This window comes from Quercus lobata, chromosome 11 (assembly GCF_001633185.2).
Source record: "Quercus lobata isolate SW786 chromosome 11, ValleyOak3.0 Primary Assembly, whole genome shotgun sequence".
Classification (NCBI taxonomy): domain Eukaryota; kingdom Viridiplantae; phylum Streptophyta; class Magnoliopsida; order Fagales; family Fagaceae; genus Quercus; species Quercus lobata.
Genome location: NC_044914.1, coordinates 5,171,980 through 5,196,619, shown reverse-complemented (window position 1 = coordinate 5,196,619; position 24,640 = coordinate 5,171,980). Strand labels below are relative to the sequence as shown.

Below are 24,640 nucleotides of genomic sequence, written 5' to 3'. Positions count from 1 at the left end.
CATTTTTGCAACATCATAGTTCCACAAGTAGAATAATAATCTATTACCACCTAAAACAATGCACAAATGTACAATACATCAGTTGACCAGTTCCCATGTGAGCACATTAACCCTCAAAGAGGGAATGTATTTGTTTAGTCAATAATACTTGAGGGAAGAAACTTTCATGCTCATCTGTCATCTCAATGTGACCAAGTGTATCATCGCAGACAATGACAGTGTCATAGTAGGGTTTGACTATGATAACTTAAGTGGATAACTCATTTTTGCAACATCATAGTTCCACATAGTAGGGTTTGACAGATGCTACAATAACTTAAGTCCCTTTTAAGGCAAAAGAAGGGAAACTAGACTAGTCTACAATTCTTACCATAGCAATAACCCTAAATAAAACCAAACATTCTACAGATATCCAAAAACAAAAAATTTCCCTAAACTCATTGTATAATTCGACCATGAAAATACACTTCAGCTCAATGATAAAGGGTAGGATGGCATTTGGGTGGATTCTATGTGGAATCATATAAAGACATGTATTTATTTTAATTAATCAGCAAATGGTCACACTCATAAATGTAGATTAGCAGAAAAATAACTAAAAGACTGACAAAACTTCAAACTGATATTAGAAATCCACCATGACCAAAATCAACAATTTCAAGAGAATTTTTGACAAACTACAATCAACAATCGTTTTTGGCAAGTCTAGGAATTTGATATATACTCCCAACTTTGAAACTTTTGACAATATCAAGCAATGTAATAAAATACATGAATATGTAAACAAAAAATAAGTCCTAATACATGTAAATGAAAAAGATTCAGAATGGAATCCAGTACTTTAGGAGCTAACTGTTTAAAAAAAAAAAAAAAAGATTCTAAGGCTCAACTGTAGTCACCTGTTGCCACTCCCCATCTACAGCTTCCTTCCACAATGTCACACTGTTGTTTCCATCAGCCACAGCCAATATGTTTCCTGGTAGCGGACAGGAGAACCCCCAAACAGGAGTCTTGAAATCATTCAGAACCTTGCCTTCCCATTGATCCCCCTCCTTGGCCACAGTCCATATGATGACTTTGCCATCCTGTGAGGCACTTGCAATTGTAGATTTGGGAAGTCCCAAGTTACGGGCCCAGGCAACATCACAAACCCAATCTGTATGCATCTGAAGAGCTGGAAAGCAATCCATCTTCCATGTCCCATTATAGAGCTTCCACACCTTCACATTATTATCACAACCACCTGAGCAGAGCTTCTGAACAGGATCAAGCAAGCCAGAATCAACAAGAGCCCCAGGGGCTGTTGAGGGAGCCCATGAAACAGATGTGACATCAACTGGGTAAGCCTGGTTTATCCTTGAGGTGTCCCAACCACCATCCAGTCTTGCAGTGAAAACTGAGATATTCCCATCTGAGGAACCACATGCCAAACAAAGTCCCAGTTCATGAGGAGTCCAAGCAACAGAATTGACAGATGACTTGTGGTCATTGAAGACATGGGCTTGGGTCCACTCATTCGGATTACCCTCCTTCCATATTATCACTTGCCCATCATAAGAACATGAAGCAAGTAAAGACCTGAATTTTGGGTGAGCCCATGCCACCTGCCAAACAGGTCCTTGGTGACCAGCTACGTTGCAAGCTGTTGAGAGGCCCTATTGCTCACCCCAGTTATCTTATTGGAGTGGTCTGATGAGGCCGTGGCAACACGCTTACCATAGTAATCCATGGCTTCATAACGGACCACGTCTTGGTGACCAGTTTCAATCTTTTGCGAAGTCATTTTTAACACTGCTCAGAACAAAAGAAGTAAACCTAAATTATAACTGATTCATACTCCAATTGATTTTGCACATAATTTCAAATCCTTCAAAAAGTGAAATCCTCTAAAATTTTAAACATAGACCCACTATTTGATTCCTAAGAATGTGCAAGAACATGAAAAACAAACTAAAATAATAAAAACCTCGAAATTCTAAGTTTTCCACAAATCTTTAAAAATACGATAATTGAATAAATTTCATGAGCTAACCATTATTTCTAAGCTAACAAATCATAGAAATCTGAGCTCAGCCTCATATAACAAGTTGCATTATTGAGAGATATCTGAGATTTGATGCTGCATATAAAAGTAGCTATGAAATCACTGCTATAAGGGAATTAGATCAAATCCCATATAGCAAGTTGCATCATTTGCAAATATTGCATGAATATGACTAATCCACCAAGTAGCTATACAAATTCATCAATCAAATTAAGCATACCCCAAGTGCTACAAATTCACAGACAATGAAATGAAATTCATCAAATCTTGAACAAACCCCACAAAAAATCCAAATCCCATTTATCATTTTTTCCTACAAATTTCCTCATAAACCACACACCTAATCTAAATCTTGAACTTACAAACCCAACAGAATTAAATCATCAACACACCAACAACAAAAGAGGAAAGCGTTAATAAATTAAAACTCACCGACACAAGTTCAGAGCACAGCGGAGCGGCGGCGGCGGCGTTGTCTCTTGCTCTCTCAGACTCTCAGTCTCTCCGATTCGGATTTGTTTCGTTTTTTTATTGGATTTGTTTTTATTATAATATTATTATTTTTTTTTTTCTTTTTGGATTGGATTTTAATGAGGTTTTGGGCTGGGTTCATTAGAACAATCAATAAGCAAAGCAGGCCTTCTTCTTTTTTTCCTTTTTTTTTTCTTTAAAAAAAAATTATAATTTATTAATTATATTTTTGGGCTCAAATTGGAGAGAAATTATTAGGTCTAGATGGAATACTGATTACTAATACCTAAGCAAGTGTCATCTGCCTAGTGCAAAACAACAACAACAACAACAACAACAATAATAAGAAAGCAATGGATAATTACACTTTGTCTACCTGTGGTTTGTCACTAATTCTATGTGCCCACCTGTGATTTAAATTTTGACACTTTACCCACCTGTGATTCTGACCGTGAGTGCTCCATAACCCACCTCTATGTTTTCCGTTACTCTAACACCAAATAAGTAAAAACACATCCCAAAATGGATCAAAACTCACTCACTCCCATCCAACCCAACGAAGATCCTACACAATGCAATGTGCTTCGCTTGAGACTCTAGATTGAGAATCATTTGGGCTTTGATCGTGCAAGTAACCCAAGGAAGAAGGAGCCTTGATTCTGGGTTCATCTGAAGCTTGGGTGAGTTCATTGTGCAGTAAATTTTTTGTATTTGATCCTGAAGCTTGGGCGAGTTCGGGCGAGTTTGTGAGAAGTTGTCTAAGTTAGAGATGAAAATGGGTCAGATGCAACACTCTTCATCTCAACAATTAAAAACCTAGGGCTAGAGTCTCAAGCAATTTGGACTGAACTAGAGATGAAAATGAGGAAGTCCATTCTATCTCAGACTAGGACAAATAGTTGATTTGGACTGAACTAGACATTGTGGAACAAGACCATTGAGAATTACATGGATATGATCTTTCAAACACCAGGGTTGTATTGAATTTAGCATTTATAAAATTTGCATTTCAGAAAGCGCAAGAGTATATAAGATTAGATTTTATTATTATTATTATTTTTAGAATAGTTGCACGACTTTCTAGTGTTAAGTAGTATAAGAATCTGTTTTTGTGTTTGATCAGCTCCAAGATACAAAGACAACTTCTGGAGAAACAGAGGTGAAATTTCAAGTGTCCAGATATACTCTTGGTTCCATGCTAAGATCAATGGCCTATTTCCTTTGAAAGATCACTGTATCCAGCAAGATTCTAGTGCATAAATTTTATTTATTAAAGATCTTTTATAAAAAGTTCAAAAGTAATTATGCCAATGACCTTCGGGTAAAATGGCACTTCGAATTTGCATAAGAATGGTATTTGGTGAGGTCACAGATTTAAACCCACGATCAAAACCTAGGAGCATGCACGAATCGAAGCCTATTATAGGATCTGCCACAGCTAAATAAAGGAGCAACTGTGTCTTTCTTCCTCAGCTCGGATCTGCCATAGTTGTCTCAAGCGAGTGGGAGTGAGTGAGTTTTGGGAGTAACAATGAGTTTTGATCCATTTTGGGATGTGTTTTTTACTTATTTGGTGTTAGAGTAGCGGAAAACATTGAGGTGGGTTACGGAGCACTCACGGTCAGAATCATAGGTGGGCAAAGTGTCAAAATTTAAACCACGGGTGGGCACATAAAATTAGAAGCAAACCACAGGTGGGTAAAGTGTAATTATCCCATAATAATAATAAAAGTAGCGTTATAGCTTATAAGTGCTATAGATTTTACTACATTGGTATTACAAACTGATGTGTCACAAATTAAAAAAATGCAATTCAAAATTCAATTATGAGGTAATTTAAACTTACTAATTATATTCATTGTCACATTAGGTGATTCTACACATAGGTGATAGTGTTTTATTGGTTGGAAGAGTCATTTCAGTAGCCCTAGTATATCTAATAATTTGTCCGAATTGGAGGATCGAAATAAATAACCAAAAGAAAGGACATTTTGTGTTGGCATTAGGATTAGCTGGCATTAGAGCAGGAGGATCGAGATTCTACATGCTTCAGAGTGAAAACAATTTTTTGTTGTTGATAGATACAGTAGAATTTAAACTTATGATGTTTATTCTATGATAATTGCTCTTAATAGCAAAAGATTTTACTAGGTAAGTAAACTGGAACCTACAAAAAAAGCTTGTGTGCAGTGTGCACTCATTTACAACAAAAAGAAACTTGGAATAAAAATGTGCCTGTTTTAAATTTCAAGAAAGCTACGACATAGGCTCATGGCCCATGAAATTTCAAGAAGGCTATGACATCTCTATGTTATCATTATTATGTACATTTTGTATAGTTATATTAGAACAGATGGCCATCATTGCATTCCATCACATAGTTCTAGCAGTTAATAACTTAATATTAATCGAAATCACATTTTGTGTCGTGTATTGTTGAACCTGACTAAGCTTTTTTTTTAATACCTAGAGTTAAAAATGGTCTGTATCTTCATGCGTGAGGCACGGAAAGATAATGGTTTTTCATATATATACACACATAAAACCTATTCATTGTTAGAACTAAAGAAGATTCAAGTTGGAAGAATGTGTACTAAGAGTCTGTTTGGATACCACTTTTTGCTAAAAATTCTGTAGTAAAATAATTTTTAAGTTATGAATAGTGCCATGGGACCCAGGATTTACCTCGAAATCTGTGTTTTCACAAATTTGGCTGGGTCGTGAACAGTGCCGTGAGATCCAGCCAAAAACACAAAACCCACAATAATTTGTACGCAAACACACACTTAGCTAAGCATGCATTTGCCAACAGATGTTTGTGCGTTTTGCCTTTTTTTTTTTTTTTTTTGTTGGTCCCACGGCAATGTTCATGGACAAGCCTACTTTAATAAAACACAGCAACAATGTTTTGCCTTTTAAAAATTATTTTGCTGTAGTGTTTTCAACAATAAGTTTTTAGTTTTCAGCAAAATAAGCAGTACCTAAACAGACTCTAAACTTCAAAATAATAAGTGGTGTTGGTCGTCAATGATGCTCATTATTCGTCAACTATGTTATTTTGTTAGCTCAACTTAAAAATCTTTTGTTGTAGAATAAGAATTTGAAATCAAATCTTGTCAACATAAAAAATAGTCATTAATGTGGTAAGAGAGAAATTATAATGCTGTAAATACTATAAACTCAAATCCCATCATATTTATATATTTTTAAAGGTAAAAATGCAAAACCAACCCTCTAACTTTCACTGTTTTTCATTTCAATCCTTTAACTTTCAGTTTTGTCAATTCAATTCTCTAACTTTCAATTTTTGTCAATTCAAGGCTCTGTTACAACTCAATTAGTGCTGCCGTTAGATATGCTTGAAACGACTCCGTTTTGCTCTTTTTCTTTTTCTTTTTTTTTTTTAAATTCAGAATTAAAATAAAATAAGAAAAATCTAAAAAAAAAAAAAAAAAACCATTAAGGGGAACGACTCCCCTAAATAAAAAAAAAACAAATCCCTAACGTAAATCAAAATAGAGAAACTTTAAGAGACCCAAATCCCTAACGTAGAGAATTTGGGGAAAAGGAAGAGAGGCTGAGTTGGATTTGAGAGAGAGAGGGGGTCAGCTGTTTGAGAGAGAGAGACCTAGTCCGTTTGAGAAAGAGGCTGAGTCAGATTTAGAGAGAGAGAGACTAAATCAGTTTTCCGAGATGAAGGTGATTGAATCGGTTTTGAAGGTGACTGAAGTCTTCTCACTGGATTGAATCGGATTTGAATACATACACGAGGCTCCTTTCGGCCTCTACGACTCGATTCCCTTCATGATCTTGCATGGCAAGTCTCACAGAACTTCTGGATTCTTCTAGCTGAATGTGGCGAAGATGCAGATCGATGTGTTGACGGGGATTCCGGGATCTCATTATAGTCTGATAGGTCTAGAATCGACACATTGTGGATGAGCGAGGCTGGGATTGTTGATGCTTTCTTCTTCATCGGTCCAAAGCCTAAAGACATGGTCAGACAGTACACTAGTGTGACTGGAACACCTGCAATGCCTCAATTCTTTTTTCTTTTTCTTTTCTTTTTTTTCTCCAGATTTTTCTTTTTCTTTTTAATTCCGAATTTTAAAAAGAAAAAAAGAAAAAAAAAAGGATATCTAACGACAGCACTGACTGAGTTGTAACAGAGCCTTGAATTGACAAAAATTAAAAGTTAGAGGATTGAATTGACAAAACTAAAAATTAGAGGACTGAAATGAAAAACAGTGAAAGTTAGAGAGTCAGTTTTGCATTTTTGCCATTTTTAAATGACCATAGAACATTTAGGTTGTGTTTGAGATTAGAGTTTAAAGTCAGCTTATTTTTGCTACTATTCATGAGTCTCACTGCACTTTTTGGTATTATTCATGGGTTCCACTATACTATTTTAGCTAGTTTTTACTTTTATCTACCGTACTTTCAGTAAAAAGTTTTCAATTTCAACTAAATAAAGTTAAGTTTGGTAATTGTTTTTTATCAGTTTTCTGTTTTCAAGGACCATTTTCAGTTTTCAATCACAAAAAACTTGTCTGGTAAACTCAAAACAACAGAAAAGAGAAAACAATTTTTGTTTCTAATTTATAAAGAAAAATGAAAATAACCAAAGGGCTCTTTTCAGTTTTGTGTTTTTTTAGGCTTGTGAAAACACAGGAAAAACATGTCATTTTACAACTTTAATGAACCAGCTCGCAAGTTCAGTTTGTGCAACTTTGATTCTTATTTATATATATTTTTTTTTCTCTTTGCCGCTACTTCACGTAATTTTTTCCCTTCCTCACCACTACTTTTTGCTGAAATTTCCCACACAAAGACCCTTGAGAACAAAACCAGAGACAAGTGGTACCAAGTACAGTAAAACCCACTCCCTTTCACTCTCTCCCCTCTAGTTTATTCTCTGCGCCTCTAATTTATCTCTCTCTCTCTCTCTTCCTAATTTCATATTTTTATTTTCTATTAGCGATTTACGCAATCTTTTACAATTTTTGGGGATCCATCAGTCAAAGGTACACATATAAATCATATTTTACCATCTATATAAATTAAACTTGCTTTAACTTTGAATAAACTAATGTTACAAGGACAAATAGTTTACAGAATCCATCTTAGGGATTGATGTGATAGAATGGTATGTTTGGTTTTTTTTATTTTATTTATAGGTATATAAAAGTGTTAGCACATTTGGCTTTTATAATGTTTAAATGCTATTTTTCTTACAATAGTATGAAACTTTATTAATATAGTTCCAATCTTGTATGATTAAAGTTTCAAGCTTGAATGTTATATATAAAACATTTGATTTTATAATTCCTCAAAGTATATTGATTTTAAATACTTTGAAGCAAACGTATTTTTGAATTAGAATGAACAGACAAAATGTTTTAAATTAGCCAAACAAAACAAAATTCAACTTTTTCAAAAACAAATACCAAACAAATTTCCTAAATTTTATTTTTGGAAATTGTTTTTTTCTTTTCAACTAACCAAACGTGTTTTTCATTTTGAAAACAATTTTTTCTTTCTTTTTTCCTTAAAAACAAGAAAACGAAAATAGTTACCAAACATGACCTAATTAAGCTTTTCCCAATCAGACCTAGGTGTTCGTTTGGAACAGCTTATTTAACTGAAATTGAAAACTTTTTGCCGAAAGTGTAGAAAAAATGTTAAAAAATAAGTTAAATAGTACAATGGGATCCATAAATAGTATTAAAAAGTGTAGTGAGACTCATGAATAGTAGCAAAAATAAGTTGAAAATAGAGATAAACTGAAAAATTCAACTCATCCCAAATGCACACCTACTATACTCATTTTTTTTAGATTGAGAAACAAAGCCTGTCTATCTCTATTATGACTAATTTTTATGAGAGATGCTACGTCCACAACATTTTTACAACATTTTTACAACAAATCACAGGTGGTTAGTTGTTATAGGTTAAAATTTAAACCTAACACTAAGATTACTTTTTTGCTCCAGCAATAACAACCAGTAACAACCTGCCACTTAGGATTTGTTGTAAAAATGTTGTGAAAATATTATGGACATATCATTTCTCAATTTTTATAGTTTGAGACAGAATAATTGCATAATATATTTTTGATCAGGACCTACTGAACTAGTTTAGTGGTTCTCATGAGTTGCACCCATGTTAAACCTATATATAGACTTCTCCATCTTATTTTTCATGCTTCTTAAATTAATTCAACTAACTGCACCTATTTGCATTTATAGCTTGTTTGGATGGAAGGGGAGTAGAGTAGAGGGAGGGAGAGTAGACGAAATTACCTTGTTTGGATATTTTTTAAGGGAGGAGGGAGAGAGATTTGAAGGGGTTTGGAGAGATTCTAACTACTTCTAACCCCTTATTTTCAATTCTCCCAAATTGGAGAGATTTGGAGGGAGAGTAGAGCATAAAAACGTTTGACCAAATGAATTACCAAATTTACCATTACCATATTAACAAAATTACAAACTATGAAAAGACTAATTATTTCTCTTCCCCTTAATTTTAAAAACATCCAAACAAGGTGGAGGATAACCATTCCCCTCTACTTTTTTCCCCACTACTCTCCTCCACTCTACTCCCCTTTACTCTCCTCTCCCTCCAAACTTCCAAACATAGTATTAGATTTGTTTACCTCATTTGGTAATAAAGAAAAGATATATAGCCTTATATTTACACGCCACTGTTTTGATTGCCCGCCACCTTTTTTCTTGAACAAGTTGGGGTTCATTATTCTTATGCATGTAGCCTATATAATATGAGTAGTGTTACAGCCACAATTTTTTCATAATGATTTTACGACAAAATTTAGGTGAAAAATTGATGTTAGGGCAAGTTTGGTAGACTGTAATAGGCACTGTAATATAATAGTTATTTTTATGGTTTAGCTATTTAATAATTTGGTTATGTTTTTATTACAGAAAATAGTCATTCCTTATGAATATCTATTCTTTAAAAAGATGAATAACTATTCCTTTCTAAAAGGGTTATAATAGCTATTTCTTAGTAGATGTAATAATTTCTAACATTAATATATTTCCAAATAAATAAACTTTCCATATCCACCTAACAATTATGGAAATAAAAAATCATCAAAAAATAACTCATCTCTCTAAAATTTAAAATATATTATTTTCTAGGAAATATATTCGTATGAATGAGATATTTTCTAAAATAGATCATAATTAAGTTTTGTTCTAATGTTACAACTCACAACCAAACTAATGAATATGTTTAGTTATTCCATTACAACACATTTTATTCATGGTAATAAAGATTATCATTCCTGTTATAATTTATATTCAGTGTACCAAACGTACCTTTAATTTTTAATTAGATTTACCACTGATATTACTATTTTTTTTTCTTATCATTACCAATTTGTCACATAAAATTTGATTTGAAACTTTTGTGAAAATATTGAGTCAATAACTTTATTCATATATTATTTTCTTCTGACGTGGATAATGTATTTGTTTATGTTTCTGTCTTTTCTTGGGTTTTGACTTAACTAGCACACGGAGTATCATAACATAAGCACATGACTTCATTTTCGTCTCTAGCTCTAGCTACCGTGCTGACCCAGGCGCTTAGTGAAAACGACTCGCACCTGTAAATACAAAGTGGAACACAAAAACGGCATCTTAGGTCACTTCATTGACTACTTTTTTTCAGCTCAAACACTAAGTATATAGAACGGATAAAATAATTGTAAAAATTTTTGTGACCGTCGACTTTTTTGATGAAAGAAAATAGGAGCTTACAGTAACCACACTTACAAACTCCCTATTAATTCTGCCAAAAAAGTCGACGGTCACAAAATTTTATGACGGTTAAGTGGTACGTTATGAATTGTAGATGATAAAGTGACGTTAGTGATAAAATCAATAAAAATCTGTTAACTTAACTGCTTGTGAAAATTGTTGCTCAAGGACTGATTAGCACAAAACACACACTTTGTATAGCATCTTTTGGCATGGGTGATAAGTCAGCATTTACCTTTATTAAATAATCTAATTCACTATACTTTAATCAAATTAATGTCCAAAGTATAGTATGTAAATGTCAGGAAATACTACTTTAATTTGGGTTGTCATTATCTGAAAATGCTAAGAAGATACACATAGTACATATTTGTTGTCATTTGACTATAATTATATATAAAAACATAATTAATAATCAGATTTTATAAAATAAGGCGTGCCGTAGTGCTTCAATCAACATGCTTTGTTGTCTTCATCTTTCTTTTTTTTCACCCTCCAATCTGTGATGTCTTATTTATTAATAAAAAATTGCTATGAGGAGACTGACTATATCAAATTAATAATTTAAAAATGAAACTCCATCTTATCAATTTTGTCAAGTAATTAAAGTCATTGTCTCATATCTTATATATGTCTTGGTCCTAAAGAAAATTCATGGCCAAACTTTTTTAATTATGTGAAAAATTATCTCCACCCTCTCTCCCAAACTCCCCTCTCCCTTTTCCTTTTTCCATGGCCATTAAAAAAAGATATCTATTTGGCGTCCATTTAATGAATGTTGTTTCTTCAACTAGAATAAGGGTGATGAAAATTTTGGATATATTCTCTCTAGCTAAATACATCTTAATACTGAAGGTTTATAATTGTAAATGAAAAAGAAATCCAACGATTGAAAAAGAGAAAAAACTCTTTGCTCTGACCAAATTTTTAGGAAGTGAACAGCTTTCATCTAAAACAAAGCCGAAAACCTGAGGGATAATAATACTCTCAATAAAAGGAACATTGCCCTAGCTATATTGAAGGAATTTAAAGTTTCAGAACCAATGTAGTGGGTGCCTATGGGTCGTTTGGTAAGGTTGTAAAGAGAATTTAGGCTACAAATTAAAGGTTTGTAAGTTTTGACTAATTTTTTTTGGTAAGAAGTTTTGACTATCATTACTTATAGGAATGGTCTCTTTGCCTAACAACTAAGATTCTTCCAACATCACAACATGTTTTCCTATGCAAATGAGAATCGACGGACAAGGACACCTAATATAGTGACTTTTTCAACTGGTGGCAGTTTCAAGAATTCTCTTTTGAATGATCATTATGAAACTTAAATTATAAAAAATTTAGTATAAAAAAAAAAAAAACTTTATATATTTACCAAAAAACAAAACACTCATATGCATAAAGCTTTACACTTTCCTTACGTATTTTTAAATTATTGCATATATGATAATCTCATTATTAATGCAGCAAGTTTTATTGATCTCTTTTAAATTTTAGTTCAATAAAAATTTTTGTGGGTTTTTTCTTTTTGTTTGAAATGGCATAATATATTGCTAAATGGACCAAAGTTTAATTTTGTTATGCCTAAAAAAATTTAGGGTGGTCACAATTTTTTTTAATTAAAGGTAGACAAATCATAAAATTTTTAATATTTATATATAATTTAGATTTATCTTTTAGGTCAAGGTGGTCTTGTGACCACCCCCTTGGATAGCTTGTCCAACTGGTGCCCTGAGTCGTTTGGCATGTATTGTAGGTGGTTCTCATCGTGGATCGTCTGATATCTTTATTCACTCACCCTAGGTGGTTCTCTTCGACGAAAGTGTACTCATGGGAACCTTGGTTTTCAGGCACAAGATTTCTACCCACCAACCTAAATTCCCATGTTAAGGGTACAAATCCTGAGAATCTCCATGTCTTCAACTTCAAGCTTTCCATCACACCCTACAAAGGAAAATGGTGAAAAGTCAGGCATGGAAGGTGGTTAGCTCCTGACGTCCCAAATATAAACACCAGGCCCTTTCCATTATGAGGCATGAGTTAAAAACCCTAATAACTCTACTGTCATTTGAGTTCATTTGGAGTTTTTTGCGAGTTCTTAAGTATTAAAGAAGTTTAGTCCAATACCATACTGGTGCCTTCTGATAATACATTTCCTTCTTTCAAAACCATTGTTTGGACAATTGACTCATTGATTTTTCTTGCATCATCAATAATTATTTCTTCTATAATGAATTTCCTTGAGGTTGTATTCGTTTCAAAGGGTTTTTACAACGTCATCAATTCCTAGTGTGCTTTTGACTACTTTAATTGTCTATATTATTTTTGAATTGTGGTGATATTACTCAGTCAATTCATTACTTAAAAAAGTATGGGATCTAAATGAGAGTTTCACATTTTTAACTCTCTCATTAGATCACAATTATTATTATTATTATTTTGGGGAAGAAGATTACAAATATTATTGAACAGAGGTTACTGCACATTTAATTAGCCAAAAAAAAAATCTCGTCAACCGCTAAAAGCACACAAAATCAAGTAGCAATTGCGTAATTTGCGTGTGTAACTCTTCCATTACATTGAGCCAAAAAATAAGATAAGATAAAATAAAATAAAATAACTCATTCATTAAATATACATTGCACAATTCCACAATAGCGTTTGCAGGCTCTTTTTTTGTTCTTTACTATTTTTAACTATATTTCAACAATGGGTATATATTACGTACGTATATTGCACTATGCCGCAGCAGCTAGCGTCAGTGCTAGTAGTATTCTCCTTCTTAAAATAAAATAAATTTCTTTAAATAAATTTCTTTCCTACTTTCAGCAAGAAATAGTATGATTGTGGGTTTTAATTAACTTAATTAGTAAAATTTCTAATAGTTGAATAAGAGATCTGGTTTCAATCCCTGCTTTCACCAAAAACCGATTTATATCTTGGTTTGATGACTTCATAAATTGAAACTGTCTTAAAAAAAAAAAAAAAAAAATTATACTATGATTACAATATTTTTATAACAACTTCATAATAAAAATTTTTTCAGAGAGTTTCAGCCTATAGCGTCATCTCCTAATGATAGCTCTTTATCATCAGACAAGATGTTAATAATTCTTATTTGGACTCACCACTAACATTTTTTTTTTGAATAAATAGTAATACTTATTAGAACATACATAAAAATAATAATAACATTTTAAACCGGATTTATAATACATTACCACTAATATTATTTATTGCGAACAATTTGTTATCTAAATTCTATTTAATTTTCAATCATATTTTAGTCCAAAAAAAAAAAAAATTGTAGGTGAAGAAACGGATGCAAAATGACCTTTACGTACAGTGGACGACGGCGCAGGCCTTACTGTATTATGACATTTACTACGAACTGACTACTAAGCTGGTAGATAATTGTAATATAATTTTAATATCATCACATTAGCAACTTGCAGATTAAATAAGAGTTTATTACCGAACAGGTGAATTTCTAGGAGGGTGCTATAGCCTTATTGGGCTATGGCAGACTCTGCATCATATATAGTGTCCCTTTCTTCTTGGCTGCTAGCTACTATTCTTGTTTGACATTTCCTAACTAGAGCAGGCTTTTATTTTGTTAGCTGCCAAAGTTGAAGGGGGTAAAGCACTGTGTTAAGGATCTGGATCAACTTTGTTAGGTTTTAGATTGTTGATCGAGTTTGTTGGTCAAATTTCTGTCTCAAATTCAAATTGTTGTAAGGAGGTTGTAATTTAATAAATTCTAGGTATGAATAGAATTGTATTAGGTTTGAGTTGGGAGTAGAAGCTATTCGAAAGATGATGACTTAATCGGTTTTTATTCATATATTTTTATAAAAAATTTACGAATGAAACTTTTTATTGGAAAGTATACATTGGAGACTTCAAAATAGGTACAAATTTAACCAAATTTGGATTTTAATTGAGTGAGATATGAAAATTTGAAGTTTGCACAACTTTGTTGTTCTCAAGAATTTGCTCAAGCCTCACTAGAGACTTGCTTGAGCGAAATTTCGGCAAATAGTAAACTAATTTAATCTAGTGATCAATATATAAAATCAATCATCGTTACACATGTACAATTTGAGTGGAGAGAGTTGCTATGTCAATATTACACTGAGAGCAAACTTTCTTGAGCTTGAACAATTTAAAATTTCTCAGTAAAGTTTTCTCCTTATGAGATATTTTTTGGAGTTTTCTTAAGTTATGCGTTCTACAAGTGCGTATACCTACAATTAGTTTGGACTACTTGGGTCATAATATGTCTAACACTAAAATCTAAATTTGAGGTTCTAGGATCTTATTTATTTGATTAAATTATAAATAACATATAATGTAACGACTTTCAAGTTTAGAGTGCTCACAACAGCCTCTTCAAAACAACCTTTAGTAAAAAATATAACTAAATCCAGCTTAAAACCCCACGCATTAGACTCGATAACTAGTCAAAAATTGTCAACAATAAACAATGTCATCACTAAACATATTGAGACACTGTTCATCGCTATAAAAAAAAAATATATTATTCATTTTCTCCCAACTAACTAACTAACTAACTAACTCTCTCTCTCTCTCCACCAAAAAAAGAGGGCTATAGCCGCATTTGAAAAACACAGCTATAGCCCATAAAAACGCAGCTATAAGCTATAGCTGTGTTTTTATAGCCGCGTTTCCAAAAACGGCTTATACTGTGCGGCTCTAGCTAGAATCATAGATCAACAAGTTTTTGGTGAGTGATAGTAATGGTTGGGCGTTGGATTCTAACGGCGGTGCTGGATATTGGAGCTTAGAGTTAGGACACGGTTGTGGCCTCACATTGGCTCTCTCTTAATTTGATTTTGATTTGGTTTTGATTTTGAAGTTGGTGTTTATGGATCTCTGGTTGGGTTGATTTTGATGTGGGTGTTTATGGATTTCTGGTTGGGTTGATTTTAATTTGGTTTTGATTTTGATTTGGGTGTTTAGGGATCTTTGGTGGTGGCCTTGCGATGGTTCTCTCTCAAGCCACACAATTTGGTTTTGATTTGGTAGAAACTAATTGGGTTGTTTTGATTTTGAAGTGGGTGTTTGGGTTTTTGAATCTCCATTAGTGGCGTTGGTGATTTGAGATAAAATTTGAATTTAGGGATGATGGGTTAACAAAATATATATGAGAAGATAAAACAATATTTATATAGGATAGTGATAAAGTAAGAGCGCTCGCACCAGTCAGTGCAAAATAGAAAATGTTGACAATTTTGCACATTTTTGCTCAAAAACTACCCACATTAGTTTGTCTATAACACTGTTCATATACACAATTGCTACGGTAAATATATATGGTTACTATAGCTTTCTATTTTATTTTTTAAATATTTTTTCTCTCTCCTCTACCATCGATTTTTCTTTCTCTTCCGCTACCCTCTTCCTTGACTCTATTCCGTTGTCAAACCCATCCTAAATCTAGATCCAAAGTCATCAAACCCATATGAATTATCAAACCCAAATTGCAAAGAAGAAGAAAAACAAACCCATATGAATCATCAAATCCAAATCACAAAGATGAAGAATAACAAACCCATATGAAAAATTGAAAAGAAGAAGAGGCAACATTGTGATGGTCAAGAGAGAAGAGAGACGAGAGATGAGAGAGAATGTGAGAACAAATAAAGGTAAAAATAATAACAAAAAATTATTATTTAAATAAAATGGGGTGTATAATAGATAATTTGATATGAGTGTTTTGTAAAAGTAGCTGTGTAAAGAAAAAAAAAAAGAAAAAAAAGAGAGTAGATTATTATACTAAATTAGATCGAAAAATTTAGACAAATTGATGATGTGAATGCTCTAATAAGTCTAATATAATTGTATGTGAATAGCCCTTTAGCTAAACTAATAAAAGTAAAATTTTTAGACCAAATTTGACTAACAATACATTGAGGCTAATATAAATACTCTTATATTGTTGAAAAATATAATTTATTAGCTAACAAACATTAGACATAGTTGCACATTGTACAAAGAACATCATTCTATTGAACAAACATATACATTTTTTTTGTCATATTTATCCTTCTTTGAGAGCAGATCCTTCATCCTACTTTGAATTTCTCGATGTGCGAGTTTCAGCTAGCATTTTGTTGCAGACCTATCTTTATTAATTATTACTATAATTTATCACTATACAAATAAAATGTCAATAAAATATGATAAATTACAAGTATGCTTGCGATATTTTATACACTATACATGTAATAAAATATAGGAAACAATTAACAAACCAGTCAACGGAAACAGCACATTTGCAGGCCATACTTAACGGCTGCCTGCTCCTTTAAAAACCAACAGCTCTTCTCTGTTGCTTAACTGCTGTACAGATCCCTTTAAAAAAAAAATTAAAAAATTTTCTTTTGAAAAACAACCACACACAAAGAAGAGGAAAATGAATACTAACACAAAGATACTTGAAAAAATTGGCCGAAGTAATTGACCAATCTTTGGACCTCCACGGTTTTGTGCTAAAAAAAAAAAAAAAAAAAAAAAATCATGTATAAGAGAAGCATAAACTTACCTTGGGCAAATACACCTTCGTTTTCCACTTCCATGGGCTTGATTTGGACAGGCGAAAACTGAAAAGGTTATTATGGGGATTGGTCTACAACGTATAAGGAATGAAAATTGTCTAAAGACTATGGTAGAAAAAATGGAGTTTAGAGGAAAGCAGTATGTTTGTTTGTTTAGACCACTTAAAGTAGATTATTTAACCCAGTATATTGTCCAAGTGATTACTTAGGTTAATAATTCAGATCTAGGTTAAACAATAATAAATCATATCATGCATAGTAGCGAAAAAATAAATAATGTCATGATATAATGATCTAGGAAAACCAATGAAATAAACCATTTTAAGGTCAAAACCTGGAGAGAATTTGACCTAACTATTCTCAAAATAAAGCAAATCTACTATAAGAGAATTGAAGTTTTTTACAATTAGATTTAACCCTAAATCTATTGCTACCTCAAGTAGTAACTTACTGACACGACCACGTGTAGACTCCAAATCCACGGACTCCTTCTCTCCTTGGATTTTCTCTCCTTAGATTTACTGCAACACAAGCACCCACGCTTGTGACTTTGAGATCCCACTCAAAGGTTTTAAATCACCTTCAATTGATCTTTGTAGCAGTAACTAGGTTCTACTACTGCTTGATTGTAGATCTTACTCCGGTAGATTTTTGTGTAGTTAGAAGGTACAATACCTCTCAAATATCACAAGGAGTAACACACAAGTCTTTCAAAAGTCTCCAAAACGTAGTTAGGGTTTCCCTTTTATATGTGGACAAGTTAGAATGAAACCCTAAACATTTTCGAGGACTTAGGCCTAATTTAAAATTCTGTAGAATTTCTTTTTCTGCGATTCTCAATCGATCGGGCCTAATTCTTGATTGATCGAGCTTGCAGATTGTGACTTCTCTTTTCCGCAATCAGCTCGAATTTGAAACTTGAAACTTGAAACCTACAACTTTGAGCATTGTCTAACACATAGACTAGACATGTTTTGTTCTCAATTTGCCAATGCATACAAAATATGATTCTAAACATTTTACCCTAAATCTTTAGAACCTAACATAGTAGATACCTATCTTTGGATGACATGGTTGTTAATTTATGGATCCTTTACTTTTAGTGGATCAACCAATATGATTATCCTAAAAAAAGTGTTCATTGACTAATGTCATATCAATATTTATTTTACCCTAACAATTGACCATCACATTTATAGTTTGTTTGGATCGAAGGGGAGTAGAGTAGAGTTGATCAAAAATTGGAATTTTTTATCAACTCTACTCTACTCCCCCTTTCCTCTCCCTCAATAAGAATTAAATAAATTTACAAAGTTTTTACTAATACTTTATCTTAAAATTGTTAGAAATATGTGGTTATCAAATGTCAAATTATCAATTATTTCAAAAGTTTTAAGTTTTTTGGACAATTAATAATTTAACATTGTATCAAAGCGAGGAGTCCTAAGTTTGATCCATGTCTCGTCCACTTTATCTCTCATTTTAAAATCCCACTTATTAGGTCTCACCTATTATAAAAATGAGTTTGACCTCACACGTGAAAATGAGTGTTATAAATATGTGATTATTAAATTTACTATTTTCTAACAAATTAAATTTTTAGGAGAATTAATAATTTAATTAACAAAAACAATTTTCTACTAAAATAAATTATGTTCTTACGTAATTTTACATTTTCCATCAATTGAGCCAACAAAATTGTGGTGGAAGGATCAATTAATTTGGTCATGTCTGAAATATTAAGGACTACTAATTTCAAATTATAAGACCATGAGGTCAATTTAAATTTTGACCTAAATTTTACAGGGTATTTTGGTCTATTCCCTTTATTAATTTTGTTAATTCTCAATATAACAATTTATTTAAGCATTAGCTTTGATTTTTATATTGGATAACACATGTACAGTTTAAACATGTACAATACATGTTTTTTTGGGGTCTTGGGGAGAGAGGGGGGATTGGATTAATTGGCCTTTATTTTTTGGTTGATATGATTTTAATTTTTTTTTTTTTTATCAATGAGGTTGCAAGTGTATCAATGACCTTTGTTAGGTGTCAGTTTCCTTACTTGCGATCTTAATTTGATTGTTTGACTCTGTTTATAAAAGGAATGTGGTTCGGTAATGCCTCAATTGAGAAGACTTTTCAAGATCGATGTGATTATTCAAGAGAATGCAATTGATGGTGACTTAAGAACTAACAGGGCTTTAAAGTCACTTGTACAATGTCAAGGAGGCTGAGTTATTCAAAGTTGTACTAAAACATGAAGCTAACAAGGCAAATCGATGCAAATTTGTTTATGTTAATGCACACATCAAATGAAATCAATAACAAATATCTAAGGATCTAACATGCTAACAACTAAGAACTTAATGCTAATTGAAAGGAACTGGAATATAATCAAGAGTAGCAAAGTAACAAATTAGAAGTAAGCTACATAATTGCACGAACACGTTACAAAACCATAAAAACTATAAGAAAATACAATAACAATACATAATTCTCTGTACAAGCAGTCAATGAGTGGAGCTTTGTGTCATTTCCTCATGAGAATTTTTTTTTTAATGGATTAAGATAAAGTGCTATAGCTCTTAATTAGTGGCTAAGATTAAAAGTTGAAATAGCAATTTTTAATCTTAACCATTGAATAAAAAAAAGGTGAAAGTGGCAAAAAGTTTTTGTGAGTGGGGAGGGGATAATTACATTGGGTATTGCATTCAATCTTGATTCCTCTTTTATAGGAAAGAATAGTATTTCTAGGCAATAACTACCCCACAAAGCAAGGAAGAAGTTTCTTATAGTTTACACCTGAGCTACAAGTTTCTTCAAGCCTTCTATGCAATGGACAACTGAGTAGGTAGTTTTTTCCAACAAATTTACCAATCAATGAATAGCTGGGTTATTTGCCACATGGCATAATTTGTCAAATCACGTGCAGTGTGACTACCAAATTAATATTTAATACATGCATGGTTACCAATTTACATGTGTAATCATCTCTAAGATTACAAGTGGCTCTATGCCAGATATAATTCTAACTATTATTGATCAATAAATCAGTTCCTCGATTTTATTATTATTAAGCCTTTGATATCGGGACTATAGTGGTTTAATTTTGTTCACAAAACCACATTTTGGTCTCCACCAAATCAATATTTTCTTTATTATATGTACAAATTTATGGTCTTAATGATCCTTCACATAAAACATTGCACTTTGAAGCATGATACAGTCCTTTATAGTGCACATAATGTCTCATTTGCACCACATACAATAGACTCGTACCCAAAAAAATAATGTGATTTTTGAATCAGGTGATGCTATCTTTCATGAGGAAAAATTTCCTTTTAAATCTAAAAATAGTGGGGCAAAGAAGTTAGAGAAAATGTATAATCTCACCCTAGTTCTTCTACTCCTCATTCACAAAATCAAGAAAATCTTGAAATTGAACTTAGAAGGAGTAAAAGAGCTAGAGTTGAAAAAGATTTTGGCCTTGACTATTATGTTTTTAATGTTGATGAAAATCCTCTTACTCTTATCACCTGATGTTGTATTTTGGAAAGAGGTTGTGAATGATGAAATAGATTTACTAATTTCCAACAAAACATGGAAGTTAGTAGATTTACCACCTGGTTGTAAATGAGTCCTTAGAAAAAAGCTTAAACCTGATAGCACAATAGATAAATTTAAAACTAGATTTGTTGCAAAAAATTTTAAGCAAAAAGCTAATGTTGATTTTTTTCGACACTTATTCTCCCGTTAGTAGAATTACATCCATTAGATTGTTAATTGTTATTGCAGCTATATATGGTTTGAAAATTCATCAAATGAATGTAAAAACAGCTTTTCTCTTATAGTGAATTATACTGTCTCATTTGCACCACATGCAATAGACCAAATTTCTAAGAAACCATTGATGAAAATAAGTAATTTCCTCTTTCTTTTAATAATTTTTTTAATCTTAGAAATTAAAGTCAAATTATATACATATACTAGCATTATGCCCGTGCAATGCACGGCTTAATCAAAATTCATATGTAGATAATTTTATAATTAATTTACTTAAAATTAAATAATAAAATAGAAATAAAAATAAAAGAATATTTTTCTTTTAAGTTATATAATGAACAACAACAACAACAACAACAATAATAATAATAATAATACCCAAAATGAGATGAATACAATTCATAAATTATTGGGATAATTACACTAAACCCACCTATGGTTTGGGCGAAAATCACTTTGCTTACCCGTGGTTTGAAAAGTATCACTTAACCCACCTGAGGTATGATCCGTTTGTTTTCCGTAACCCACCTCTATTAAAATCAGGAGTAAATAGGTATTTTTGCTCAAATTTTATGTCTCTCTCCTCCCAAAACAAAAAATAGCACAAAAATATATAAGAAATAAGATCAAAAAGTGGTATTGATCTCTCTTAATTCACATAAATCTTGAACATGAAGAACATATCCAAAAAAATAAAACCTAGATCAACCTACACAAATAACCAAACTATACAATATTGCCCTTCAAAACAAGACTCTTGTTTCCTATATTGCACTGAAGTATACGTCTTTCTTCGACAGTACCAAGCCCTAATGTGCCTGAGTAAACCCAAATAAACATCATCATTCACAATAACAGTCAAAACCCAGTTCAGGAAACCTCAAAATCTCTTCAATACTCACACAGCACAGAAGATTTCAATCAAACACATTCCATACCATTTCTATGAATCAAAATGAACAAAATTTTCAAAACCCAGTTCAAATAAAACTCAAACTCTTTACAAAAAGCAGCTAATACCAACAAAAACATCAAAACAGGAGCTATAAATCAAAATAAAACCCAGGACATCTTAATTGTCGTTGTCGCTCTCCTCTTCGGCGTTGGCTGTGGAGCCCTCACCGCCGCCACCATGTACCTCACTTGGTCTCTCTTCTCTCACCGCTTCTCCTCCTCCGACTACTCTGCTTTCCCCTCTTCTTTCTACCTTTTTGGCTTCTGTACTTTACAACTTGTGGCCTGCCACTAACGCACAAGCTCTTCGTTCTCTACCCACCCTTGATTTTCTTGATCTCCCCAGATCACCCTCCTTTAAGCAGTACCATCTTCCCTCGATGTGGCGCCTCTATAACGAATCCAACCTTGAGACCCACTTCATCAAAGATGGTAAAATTTTGAGAAAACTCTAATTACGTGGGTGGGTCGCGATGAATAGCAGTCACACATACCTTACCTAGCTTCGATGATGCAAAATAAGTGTTTTCTCCTCCTCCAAATGCTCCAAACCACGAAGAACAAGCTAATCTCACCTCAAGTCCCTCTCTCGAAAAGTTTTTGATTTTTGGGTATTTTGATTCTTGTTATGTTCTGTTTTGGGGTTAAAAGGTGTTTTTGTAACGGTAGAGATCGAGGTGGGTTACAGAGATTGACGGAAACATACCTTAGGTGGATTAAGTGACACTTTTCAAACCACGGGTAGACAAAGTGATTTTCGCCCAAATCACAGGTAGGATATGTGTAATTATCCCTAAATTATTTTTTTGTGAAGTTAATTATATATTAATGATGGGGTTGGCTTCAAAAAAAAAAAAAAAAGATCAACTAAACAAAATGATGGTGCTGGAATCCATTTATTTTGGAGATAGGATTTTATTTACTCTTAAAAATAAAGGATTAGATGAAGAATTTGGATTGTAATCCAATTTATCAACTTAGAAATTATAGGAGAAGAAGAAAAGAATAAAAAAAATTATACATTTTTTTTAATAAAAGAAAGTACAAAAATTTCCGTACGATGCATAGGGCTTAATCAAGAATTGCATGTAAACTGAAAATATTTCTAAGTTTCATTGAAATTAAATAATAAAAATAAATTATTCTTTTACTTTTTTTTTTTTTTGGAAGTGAAGTACTCTTTTAGTTTAAGTTAAAACATAAAAAACCACAATATACACATAGATATAAATGAAAATGCCTAAGATTGAATATATAAATGAAATCCATAAAATAATTTAAAACATGGTTTAGTAAAAGATTCAATTAAAAAAATTATAATAAAATGTTTATCTATAAATCAAAAATCGAAAAAAATTATTTCATTTAAATATTTTATATGGTTCCAAAGAGATTTTATCTCTAACCTAATTAATTTCATTAAATTAGAGAATTAAAATTTTTCTGCTAACATCATTTAGTATTTTTTTAGTAATATTTAAACTTAAGAAATAGTAAATAAATAGATTTATTTAATTAATTAAATCATTATATATAATTAGATATAGTCTAAGAGAATTATATAAGTTTATTTATTTTAAGATCATTATTACATTTATATTTGAAAAAATTGGTAATGATTAATACCTTGATGCTACCGTTTAATGGTCCTCTTCCTCATCTTGTTCTTCCTCCTAATCATTGGATCAAGCTTGTGGCGATTGTGTTGCATTGTTTATATTGGGAACCACTTGAGTTCATTAAAAAAAATAATAAATAAATAAAACTCGGCTTATTTGTACTCTTTTTCAAATTCAAATATTCTTTTTTTTTTCTTTACCTCATCCTCACACCCAAAAAAAAATAATAATAAATAAAAGAAGGGTGGGTATACCTGACTCATATGATGAAATCCTATATCTGAAAATTGGTTCAAAGAATTAAAGATTCAAAGGTTTTAGTGCTCATAATCCCACCACCACTATTCTCTGTCAGCGTATTCTTGTTCTTCGAGTTGATTAATTATTGTTTTGAGCCATTGCATTGCATTTTATAGATTTTTGTGATGGGTGAAGTTAATCAGTTTTTTTGTGGGGGTGAGCTCACATAATGACAGGAGTACTAAATAGCTTAGTGTATAGAAATATTAGTAAATCTAGGATTTGAGAAGAAAATAACTTGATATGAACAAAAAAGAAGTAGATAACTTGATATGAACAAAAAGAAAAAAGAGCTTATCTAATCAAGAAGTTCAGGTATACTTTATCCCAAAAAAATAGTTAATGTTATTAGCTACAAAAAAGAAATAAATTTATAAATTTTTATGTGAAACAGGTGAAGTAGAGTGAAGTAGCTTTTTTTTTTTTTTTTTTAAGATAAACTACTAAAAAATTCTTACGTGAGGTGAAGTATTTTTTTTTTTTAAATAAATTAATTAATGATAAGAATGAATTTTTATTTCTTTAAAAATCTAAAAATTTAATAAAATTTCTACAATTTAGTGAAAATACTTGGTGCAACCACGGCGTCTAAGCCTAACTTTTATTATATATGATATGATATGATATATATATATATATATATATATAGTTCTATTATTGTCCCCATGACTTCTATTTTTAGTGTATTTTAAACGTACCCCATTGGGAAAGTGACTCAATGAGTGACGCTTCATTTTTTGACTTTTAAATATTGGGTCCTATTAATAGACACAAGGCATGTATTGCTGCATAGGCGTGCTAAAGTCTTACGCAAAAGGTTTGGAAATCTAGTGTGACGAGGAAAATTGGAACTACAAAAATTATATTTTACCTAAATTTTCATTTCTAGGCAATTTTGGTATATAACCTGGAGAAGTAGGTGCGGCTCAAACGTATTGGAAAAGATAACTATCCCAACATATTTTTATTTTTATTTTTGCAAAACAAAGTGATTAATCCAGGATTGACACCAAGATGTATCAAAATTAAAATAATGAAAATAATTTGATTATAAGTATAAGCTTGTATTAAAGTCAAATCTTGGAAGCTCTAAAAAGTTATCAG

The 24,640-nt window shown here is 31.9% G+C and overlaps 1 pseudogene; it reads right to left on the bottom strand.

Moving 5' to 3' along the window:
- Nucleotides 1-641: 641 nt before the first annotated feature.
- LOC115967679 lies at nt 642-2,598 on the bottom strand (annotated as a pseudogene).
- Nucleotides 2,599-24,640: the final 22,042 nt, after the last annotated feature.